The sequence below is a fragment of the Physeter macrocephalus genome, chromosome 14, assembly GCF_002837175.3.
Source record: "Physeter macrocephalus isolate SW-GA chromosome 14, ASM283717v5, whole genome shotgun sequence".
NCBI classification, from domain to species: domain Eukaryota; kingdom Metazoa; phylum Chordata; class Mammalia; order Artiodactyla; family Physeteridae; genus Physeter; species Physeter macrocephalus.
This window is the reverse complement of record NC_041227.1, coordinates 92,439,556-92,451,566: the sequence shown is the minus strand read 5'-3', so window position 1 is coordinate 92,451,566 and position 12,011 is coordinate 92,439,556. Positions and strand designations below refer to the sequence as shown.

The following is a 12,011-nucleotide window of genomic DNA, read 5'->3' as shown; positions in this document are numbered from 1 at the left end:
CTTTTTATGGCTGAGTAATATTCCATTGTATATATGTGCCACATCTTCTTTATCCATTCATCTGTTGATGGACACTTAGGTTGCTTCCATGTCCTGGCTATTGTAAATAGAGCTGCAATGAACATTTTGGTACATGACTCTTTTTGAATTATGGTTTTCTCAGGGTATATGCCCAGTAGTGGGATTGCGGGGTCGTATGGTAGTTCTATTTGTAGTTTTTTAAGGAACCTCCATACTGTTCTCCATAGTGGCTGTAACAATTTACATTCCCACCAGCAGTGCAAGAGTGTTCCCTTTTCTCCACACCCTCTCCAGCATTTTCAATAATATTTTTAAACAGCCTAGTATACTGTCTGGTACTTAATACATATTCAGTAAGTGACGGTTGAAGAATCTATTAAAATATATAGACTTGAGGGGCTTCCCTGGTGGCACAGTGGTTAAGAATCTGCCTGCCAATGCAGGGGACACAGGTTCGAGCCCTGGTCTGGTTAGATTCCACATGCCGCGGAGCAACTAAGCCCGTGTGCCACAACTACTGGGCCTGCATTCTAGAGCCCATGAGCCACAACTACTGAAGCCCACGCGCCTAGAGCCTGTGCTCTGCAACAAGAGAAGCCACTGCAGTGAGAAGCCCATGCACTGCAAAAAAGAGTAGCCTCCGCTCGCTGCAACTAGAGAAAGCCCACGTGCAGCAACAAAGACCCAATGCAGCCAAAAATACATTTTAAACAATAAATAAAATATATAGATTTGATAGTAGTAAGATAGATTATCCAGGTAATACACAGAAAAAACTCACAAGAAAAACAGTACAGTACTAATACTAATGCTGAAGGGAAACAGCACACTCACCACTATTTATGAGAATTTAAATATTTCTCTTTCTGGAGGATAATTTGGCAAAACCCAAAAGTATTCAAAGGAAAAGAGAGTACTGGGCTTCCCTGGTGGCGCAGTGGTTAAGAATCCGCTTGCCAATGCAGGGGACACAGGTTCGAGCCCTGGTCCAGGAAGATCCCACGTGCCCGTGCACCACAACTACTGAGCCTGTGCTCCATGAGCCACAACTACTGAGCCCACCCACATGCTGCAACTACTGAAGCCCGTGTGCCTACAGCCTGTGCTCCCCAACAAGAGAAGCCACTGCAATGAGAAGCCTGCGCACAGCAACGAAGAGTAGCCCCCGCTCGCTGCAACTAGAGAAAGCCCGCGCACAGCAATGAAGACCCGACGCAGACAAAAATAAATAAATAACATTTTAAAAAAAGAAGAGAAAACAGAGTACTATCGGGATTTAAGGATTTTGATCCTGAGTAATAGCAGCTCCATCTGCTACATTCCAGCTCCAGAGACTGGACAAGAAGAGACCACAGCTAACATCAGAATACAAGACGAAGTCCTTACAATGGCCTACGAGAGTCCTGTGTAATAATCATTCTCCACTCCTGCGGCTTCCTGATACTTGAATATGCTAAGCACATTCCCACTCAGGGGGCGTGGGGCAGGGGGCGTGGGGGGGCGATATTTTCTCTCTAGCCCAGTGGTTCCCAACCTTTACAATTCGTGGGAATTGCCTATGAATCTTTTAAAAATACGGACGCCTGACTTCTATCTCCAGATATTGTGATTTAATTGGCGTGGAGGTGAAACCTGGGCATCATGATTTTTAAAAGCTTCCCAGATGATAGTACTGTACCAAAGTTTGAGAACGACTGCTCTGATTTACACTGTTTTTATAGCACTTATCACCAATTTTTACACACACACACCATGACAGCAAGGACTTTGTGGATTTCATTCACCACAGCCAGCAGACTCATAGAGGGTAACCTATAAGTACCTGATGAACAAATAGCCTTTCTAGTCTGGTCTTTGGCTGCTCCTCCTGCCTCCACTCTTGCTGATACAGCCTACCCTTCAGCAACAAACAATTATTTGTGATGCCCTAAATTCACCATGCTCTTCCTGCTGCTATGGCCAATCTCCGTCTAATGCCTTCTCACGCACTCCTTTTTATATCTAATAAAGCCCTTCTTTTCCTTGCTTAAGACCCTCTTCCCAACCCTCTTACCTCCAGACTGAGCTTGACACCTTATCCTCCAGACTCAGAGACTATTTCACATGTCTCTGTGATACTGGGTATCATGGTACATCTTTATTATATACACAGGTCTGTCTTTATATGAGCTCTGTCCATAAAATTTTTCCAAGATGATGGAAATGTTCCTTATCTTCACTGACCAATACAGTAGCCATCGGCCACAGGTGAGTAATGAGTGTTTGAAAGGTGGCTACAGTGACTGAGGAACTGAACTTTTAATTTTATTTCATTTTAATTAAACAGCCCCATATAGCTAGTGGCTACCACACCGGTCAGCACAGCTCTAGGCTGATGTCCTTTAGTGAATGATTCGTTTCTATATACCAGGACACAGGAATTATCAATAGTGAGGGACAGCTGACTGAAGAGATGGATGGATATGCGTTTGCTCCAAAATTATAATACCCATACTTTTACAATTTGTGGCTTTGCCATATGATTGGAGCAAAAGACACATCCTGAAGCACAAATAAGGCTCAGCCAATGGGAGCAAAGGATTGGAAGAACCTATTCTACTCTTCTGCCCAGATATATAATCCACATAGTGTGGAAGTATGGCCTCACACCTGATTTTAACTATTGGACTGCACCTTTCAGAAGCTTGGGGGCAGCTCCCAACTAAGGACAGGTTGAATTTACAGAGCAGGCTCTGTGCTTTAGGAGTTAAAAGTACGCCAACCTACTAGGACACAACTCAGACACCGAGAGCTCAAGGTTTCCCAGCTGAGCAAAACAAGTGTGTCATACTCAACCACCTTAGTAACAGTCAAAACTTCTCCAGCACCTTCTCTGTATAAGGCACATTTCTAAGCACTTTATGACTATTAGCCCATTTAACCTCACAACAATCCTGTGAGGTAAGTGCTACTATTATTTCTATGTTACAGATGAGAAAACTGAGCACAGAGAGGTTAAGTGACCAGTCCAAGTCTGGTTCCAGAGTCTGAGCTCTTAATCTTCCACCTTTAAAAGGGGCAACTTCTTTGGCAGAACCAAGAATCACACTGAGGATGTTTATAAAGGCCAAAAGCTAAAGCAACCCCAAGCAAAAACCCACCAATGGCTCCAGCTATCATTCACTGAAAGACCACTAGGCCAAACCGACCGAGAACTCTTGCAGATTAAGGGAAGTAGATACTTCCAGTCCAGATCATACCATGAAAGTTGGTGGAAGCACTTAACACCTGCACCCTAGGATAATGCCAGCCAGAAGAGAGAAGAAAGAAAAGTGGGAAAAGTGAGTAAAAGCTTGTTCTCCATATCAGTAAAACAGCAGTAATAAAACTAGTAAAATAAAAACCCTAATATTTTTCTAGATAAATCTACAATCCACCTGTTTAATAAGGAAGTAGTTCTTCAAGAATCAAAGAATATATGTGTATGTACACACTATCATCAAGGGACTGTGCATGGTCCAGAAAAAATACCAGAAAACATACCCTCCTGACTACCCACCTACCACAATACAGGAAAACCCCTGAATATCTCAGGAAAGGGAGGAGTAAGAACTAATCTAAGAACCCAGAGAAGAAAGAAGCTTCAGTTTAAGAAAGATGTGGTCACAAAGAAGGTTTCACAAACCACTCTGCTGTGGGCACCAAAAAGCAAATAACCAGCATTACAGGGCGCTCTTGACAACCTCATGTGAGCTTCAGATTTAAGCAAGGCACCAAATAAGGGAAGGATTCTGGAGCATCAACTCCTAGGAAAAGTGTTTCAAGTTAAAAATGGTTATTCAGGTTTGGATGTGAACTTCTGTATCTGTTCTTTATCAACAGAGGCACCTCTACCTCACAGGCAGCTAGCAGTAGAAAGGGAAGAAAATGGTTGGAATAAAAATGGGTTACACATAGACGACAACATGAGCTGATGCAGCCTGGCATTTACCTGGACACCTAAGACAAGGCTATAAACATGCAACACAGAACTGTAGGATCCCACATCCCAGCTGGACCCAAGCATCGCCAAGGAGCAGGCTGGCCACGATGTCACTTTTCCCCCAACAGCCAGAGTTCAACATTAAGGCCAAAAACCACAGCACTTTTGGTGAGAGACTCAGTTTCACTGTGACTGGAGGAAGGCCCGCTTCCATCTAGTTTTCTGTCAGTCACATCCTTTTTGTGCTGGTTCCCAGACTCAAAATATCTAGTCCAAAAGGCACGGCAAACACCTTCAAATTCCTTGTCTTTGATCCAATTCTCCTCTTCATTTTCCTTATCCTCTCTCAACAATGAAAATCAATCTTAGGCACACCAGAAAGCAGGTAAATCATGAACATTAACTTCTTCCTAACTTATTGACAGTGCTTTATCCCTCTCACTGTTACTATGAAATGTATACGGAAAATGTGAGTTTAGAGTTGAAAGAGAAGCACGAAAATGACGAGTCAAACACCAATTACGCCGGGACTTCCCTGGTGGCGCACTGGTTAAGAATCCACCTGCCAATACAGGGGACACAGGTTTGATCCCTGGTCCGGGAAGATCCCATATGCCATGGAGCAACTAAGCCCGTGCACCACAACTACTGAGCCTGTGCTCTAGAGCCCCCAAGCCACAACTACTGAGCCCACGTGCCGCAACTACTGAAGCCCGCGCACCTTGAGCCCGTGCTCCGCAGCCAGAGAAGCCACCGCGATGAGAAGTCCACGCACCGCAACGAAGAGTAGCCCCCGCTCGCCACAACTAGAGAAAGCCGGCGTGAGGCAATGAAGACCCAACGCAGCCAAAAACAAACAAACAAGCGAACAAACAAATAAATAACGAATTACACCGGGTTACACAGTTTGCTTAGTTTGTGACAACTGATCAACCTGTATGGCTTTGATACATGCACTTTCCTGTATGTATATTATACTGTAATAAAGTTTTCTTCAAATTACCACAACCTTTGCTGCTGTTCCACAAAAAGCCTTTATTTCATGCCAGTATCCTCTGTCCTATATGTCCTAACCCCTGTCAAGATTCTAACTCTGAGGTGGTAAAAAATGAAGGTGACTTGTGCTAAAAGGCTGTGGCTCCATCTAGGTGCAGAAAGCTATGCTGGTGTTAAATACCAGATCTACTGATGGTGTAAATTAGATCCTATTTTACAGATGTAGAAACAAGGAAAGAGACTGAGAAATGTGTTGGCAGAAATAAAAAGAAATTTAGGAATATGACCCAGAAGATCTGACTCCAAGTCTGCATCAGCCACAAGGGACAGCTTCTCAGGGGGTACCAAGGGCATCTACTAGTGTCTTATCCAACCTTTTGATATGTACCACTTCAAAGTATTTTAAAAGCCATACTGTTTTACAGATCTGTCCGGAAGTCTAAAAGAAAATATGCCAAAGAAATTCCTCAAAGAGAATGTCAACTGGCTTACAAATAGTTTGCTTTACAAATTAGGGCCTAGCATCTCAGAGATTTGTGGCACAAGTCAGCTCAAAATCTCATTAGATAGAGTAAGACTTTCATATCTTTACCAAGAAACACTCCAGAAAATGCAAATCCACAAAGGTATTATTCCAACTCCTCTTTTCCATATGCTTCAGTAGTTGCAGTCCTACTGTGCGTGTGAAGAGCAAGAACAGGACTTATTGCCAACAGTTACAACACAGTGCATAACTTATTCCCAAGCCAAGCTAGGCTTGGCTCAGAAAGCTTCCCAGAATGATGGAAGGCATGACTGTAGGATGACTCAACCTTTGCTAATGCATAAAATAAAGCAAAGAAGAACTATTTGAAGGATTCACTTCTAAGCTTGGGCCAAATCAAAAGCCCAGAAGTATCCACTTTGTGATGAATCTTCAGTTCCAGCTGACTCATTAGACAGCATTGGTGTGGACATCTGTACCGTGGCCTAAGATGTTCTAATGACAGACTCCTGGCTAGGAATCTCAGAAGCAACCACTCAGTTTCTAACCACACCATGTTTTTAATCCATTCTGTTCCTTCTGCCAGAAAAGTCTGCTACCCACATCTCCCTAAAGAACTTCTTTCATCCTTCAAAATTAAGGACAGATCACCTTTCTAGGTAGCTTTCCCTGTTCATCATGAGTTAATTTCTTTCTCCTCTGCATTACCCCTATACAGTATACATATTTCTATTATAACATGTAACATTTCATTACAAGTATTTACTTACGTATCCATTTTCCTTACTACACTGTATCTTTGAAGGAAGGACCAATATGATTTACCTTTCTAGGTGCAGTGCCTAGAATAATGACAAGCATACAAAGCTATTCACTAAATATTTATGGAAATGACCTGAATGGGGACAGGAAAAACCCTGATCCCCTCAGAGATGACTAGCTGACCTGAGAAAGGGGTTTCACAACTGGATAAGTAAGAGAAAAATGTCCATATAAAACTGTGAAGCCAATTATTTAAGTCCACATATAAAGGTATATACTGTACTGCAAGACAGAATACAAAAAAGAAAGAGGAGCCAACAAGAAAAAGATTAGAGGTCAGGAGCAGTAAGGACACGACACAAAATGCATGCCAGAAATCCCTGACACTTATTAAAGCCAGTTACAAGTTCAGCTCTAACCTCTGGAACAATTAAAATAGAGAATTATTCTGAATAACAAATTCGTAAATGTGCATGAGGTTAAAAAAAAACAAAAAAAAACACCTCACACAGTACAACTATCTCTGATACTAAAAGCAAAAATTTCTCCCATGGGTTTCCACAAAGACGATACCAAGTAATGCAAATAGCAATGATTCCCTAGGCCTCTTTTATTATTCGTCTTAATATAGGCTGATGGACCTTACACCAAAGTACAATTCAGTCAAAGCAATACTACCATGGACCAACATGTCACCTAGGTACATGTCCTAGGAATGAATGACATGGAAAGAGCAAAAGGAGGAGAGATGCCTAGTGATTCCCAGAGCAGACACTCAATAAATTTTGAATCAGTAGACAGAAGATAGACAACTGGAAAAATCACTGAAGCTCTTAATAATAAAAATGTGTGATAAATACATTTTACAGGGAATTGAGCATCAGAAAGCATCTCGATAGTATTTTAAGTTCCTTCTGGTCTAGGGAGTCTATATACTAATACTTGGGAAAATAAAACTGAGCAGTAGGTCTTCCCTGGTGGCGCAGTGGTTGGGAGTCCGCCTGCCGATGCAGGGGACACGAGTTTGTGCCCCGGTCCAGGAGGATCCCACATGCCGCGGAGCAGCTGGGCCCGTGAGCCATGGCCGCTGAGCCTGCGCGTCCGGAGCCCGTGCTCCGCAACGGGAGAGGCCGCAGCAGTGAGAGGCTCGCGCACCGCAAAAAAAAAAAGAAAAAAAAGAAAGAAAAAAAAAAAACTGAGCAGTAACTTCAATATTAAATATTTATGAGTAAAGTGAAAGGCTTCCAGGAGGAAGCCTGAGTTTTAACCTGAGTTAACCTGAGTTTCCCCCTGGAGTCAAACAAAGGGTCTACCGACTGGGGTAAGATCACAAGCCAGGAAGACAACTATTTCATATTCTCTACCTTAGCCCAAACATCACACCCAAGACAGTGAAAACAGAGTAGACAGATGAAATCCCGCGACCTTAAAGAGTAGACAGGGATTGCAAATAACAGAAATACAGATACGCCTCCCCACGAGTATGGTCAGAAACTTAAAAAAGCATAGGAAATTGGTGAGAAAGGTAACATGGGGAAAACAAAAAGGTCACAGTGCAGTCTCTTACCCCACACAACAGACAGTGTGAGCTGCCCCCACTCACTACTAGTAACTTCCCTCACTACTCTGTCCCTTCCTATAGCTGCTGCAGATTGAACATGGATCCCGTGTAAGGGTCTCATTCTTATTTGGAAGGCTCTTCGCAGACTAGGAGCTGGATCCTAAGGGACGATTTATAGTCCACCCGCACATACATTCCAGTTGGCTGGAACTCAGCAGCTGATTGCTCCCTTGTCTAACTTGGTAAGGAGCCAAAGGAGGACTTTTCTCAGTCGACTCTCCCAGGCTGGAAAATTCTCTAACCCCAGAGTTCTGGCTTAAGTCTGGATATCAGGTTATTCAGGAGATGCCAAAACTACGTCTTTACATTGGCTTTGAACAAGTCTCTCAAGTACATCATACGGATTCCCACAGATCTCAAAATCATCTGGACATTAAGGCCAAAGATGGCCACTCTTCCTCTCACATAGAGAGGAACATGCTTTCCAAAGCATGGCCAACATCAAAACAAACCTTTCATAAATCATACATCAACCTGAACAAGTCTTGAAGGGTGAACAAGCAACAGACACACTCATTAAATGGCCTCCTTACAACCTTTTTATTCTACACTGAAAATTCTCCCTATTCCCCCAGTGACCGGAATTCTCTCTCACTGTGGTTGATCCCTATGCCACGAAGGGCCAAATTCTAGGTCTGTTTCTCTGACTGAGAGGAAATGAAGGAAGAAACCTTAACAAGGTGTTTTTTTAATCTCAGTAGGCTCTAAATCACTGGTTCTCAACCAAAACAGTTCCACCCCTCCCAGGGAGTCCTTGGAAAATCGTGGGGGCCAACTATTGGCATCTAGTGGATGGGGCCAGGAATGCTAAACATCCTATGGTGACAGGCCAGAAAAATGAACTGTGCCCCCAAAAGGTAATAACACCCTCATTAACAGTCAAGGTCCTAAAGGACCTCTGGGTTAACTGCCTTCACCCGCCCAGCTTCTGGAGCAGTGGTGGGTCAACTTTTTCTGTAAAGGGTCCGGCAGTAAATAGTTTAGGCCTTACAGGCCACATACGTCTCTCCGTCACACGTTCTTCTTCTTCTTTTTAAACAACTCCTTACATGAGAAGGTAATAAATGCTTCCTAGCTTGCAGGCCGCTGGCAGTCCTGTATCAACCCCTGTTCAGAGCACTCCCTGACTCATGACAGGCCACTTATATTGAGAGATGCTGACTAAAATAAAATTCGATGCCGTGTGTTACAAACAAGTCCAACAATGAACACTACAATTTTAAAGAATGCAACAAGAGCTTCAGAATTTAGCCTTAAAACCTAAGAACTGAGGCATGTATTTGACTTCTAATCAATTAAACAGTTCTCTCCTCTCCTCCCCTGTGCATTTCAGTAGCAAGTTTTCTTGTGAACGTTCGTTTTCAAACATGTTACTGAAAAGAGCACAGGGGCAGCCTTTCCCCCTCCCTTGAGGGTATATAACTTCCTATTCACTATGTGTGCCACTCAAAAAGTCTCTTTAGAATTACTACTCTTAACATTTTCTAAAATGTCTGAACCAAACCAAAGCCTGGAAAATCTGACTGGTATCTGGGTCCTGACTTTCCGGATGGTAACTAAAGGTCACGTGGGGTGGAAAGTGGCCTGTGGGTAACACAGAATACACACATGCACGCGAACAGGATATGTTGGTGATGGGTTTCCTGAGACCTGGTGAGTTGTGAGAGTTCTCATCAACACTCTTGGGGAAGATGAAAAACCTTAAGCTGGGAAATACTGGATTTTAAGAAAGTATTCATTCTTAGAATTAGATTTCTGGCTGAAGCAGAATGGGAAGGTACACCTCCTCTTCCTCCACATTTGTTGTCTAAAAACATAAATAAAACAAACACAAAAAATAAATGAAGCGAGTATCTGACGAGGTTTCTTCACCGTGTGGAAGCTGGTGTTTGCAGCATGGCTTATATCACGTCTCAAGCCCAGAAAGACAAAGAGTGTGGTTTTGGTGTCTAACCAGCCTCAACTGCACCCTGGCACTCTGTTTCTTCCCCCCCAGAGAACTCTGCTCTGCTAGAGGAAAGAAACCAACCTCACATCTTGAAACAAAACTGCTAGGATAAAAATAAAGCCCTGAAGTGGTTTGGTGACCGAGGTCATATGGGGCGTTAAGGGTTTGTAGTTAGGGCCAATGTACTTTGAGAAACTTCCACTCACTGCTAACCACAAAGAGACAAAGACAGACATCAGCCTGAGAGTCCAGCAGTGATCCAGGCAGGTGGCCCCAGACCTTGTCTGTTAGAGGCTGTTCCTCACAGCAAACTCATAGGATCAATATCAGAAAAAACCCAGTCCCAGTTCTGACTTTCTTTCAAAGTAATTTCACCAAGCTGTTTCTTATGGCCTGAGAAAAAGAGAGCCAACCTGTAGCCTCTTCTTGTAGAAAGAGGTTCTTATGAACTCCTGTCATCACATGCTGCCAAATCTCAGTTGACAGAAGAATACTTTCAAAGAGTTGCCAGGGTGGAGGGGAATGACACAGGGTACATATTGTAAGCTACTTTACAAAAGTAAAGGGCCACATCAGTGACATGAAGTTAATAAAATGCCCACAGCAACCCCGAAAAAATACATGGTACCCACCTTACAGACATAAAATCTCTGTATTCATGAGGCCAAAAAATTAAGCTAACTTTCTCTGCTTTGATGATATAATTATGGGGCAATGCAATAACTGAGTTATCATGGACAAAACACTTACCTATTAGCAGAGAGACTCAACTCTTCTCTATCATTGTAAATTAAGTCATGCTTAGGCTACCCAGAGGAAATCAGGTCAAAGGCTGTTTTGAGCTTCATAGTGACACTAGCTCTGGAAGTGCCAACCTGAAGGATCATGATACAACTCTCGGATTGGAACTCACTCTAATACAAGGCAAGGCATCCTGCCTAAGGAAGCAGGCCTTCTAAAACCATGCTCTCATCTATAGTTATGTTCATGGGTGGGGTCAGGGGGGTGAGGGGAAGGTGGAGGCATTAGATGTGTATCACCCACACATCACAGCTTTCTTCTGCATGGTGGTGGCAGCAGTGGTAGCAGCAGCTGGAGTGCACAAACTATGCAAGGGGCACTGAAAAGCAAGACAAAGGATGGGTCTGAAGAAAATGCCACCTGCATACCACACTTTCAAAAAAAGCCTTCAAGCAAATATAATAAGTTGAGCATGTGAAAGCTCTGTGCTACAGGCCACCTGACCTGGATTTCCCACAGTGAAGCTGTGCTCCTTTTTCGGCCCACGTTTACTTTGCTGGACTCTTGATTAACGGCAAGAGAAAAATGTACTCATTTACTATCCACCTTGTAGAGCCATGTATCAGAGTCGGAAAGAAAATCACCATCCTTGAAGGAAAAACCACCATGGAAACATGGACACAAGAGATTCAGGCAGGGACAGCACACCAAATCCAGGCAGATGATTCCCAAACCTTGGCAAATAAGCTTCTCACTCTGCCAGAGATTTCACATAACTATTAAAAAGCCTGGGGACAAGGAAAACTACATGAGACCAGAAAAGCTTATTCTAACCAACTGGTTTGGTGGGTGGCATTCAGACTTTACTAAAACACAGCCTAAAGCTTTTCAGTTCACACGCTTAGGCAGTATAACTTCTCACTTTTCACCAAGCTTGGCTGCAACAGGATGCTGAGGAAAGAGCTCTGTCCCAGAGCTCTGAAGGTAGGCCTCAATTCCCACAGGTACAAATTTCATTAAGAAACAGAAGTGATACCTTCAGATTCCTTAGGCTCGCTATTGGACAGCAGACAGAGTAACCCAGCCAGGTAGCAGGACATACTGCTAACTGATTTCTGGGTCAACACCAATGACAACGTCATGTGAATCCCAGCAAAACACCTATGGCCCAATGATTAAGACGTTTCCCTGTGCCCAAAGTCAGGCCCGTTTGGGTGCTCTTGTCAATCTTAAACTGAATCTCTGAGAAACAACTTAAATGCCTCTTAAAAACCTGGATTGTAGTAACTTACTTTGGTGGCACTTTTAAAGCATGGATCACAAAATCAAATGCCTACAGAGGCAAGGTGCGTGATATAAGTAAGCAACATATAAGCAAGCATAGGAGAGGTAAAGGGGCTAGTGGCAAACTAAAAGGGGATAGGTGCTACTCAGCTCTGGCAAATTGTTGCCAGATCTTGATTTCTTTTGAGAATTA

General features: G+C 43.2%; 1 protein-coding gene across 1 annotated transcript in view; it reads right to left on the bottom strand.

Moving 5' to 3' along the window:
* Positions 1-12,011, bottom strand: part of LOC114483896 (telomerase-binding protein EST1A) — a 97,966-nt gene that overhangs the window by 53,038 nt on the left and 32,917 nt on the right. The window lies entirely within an intron of this gene.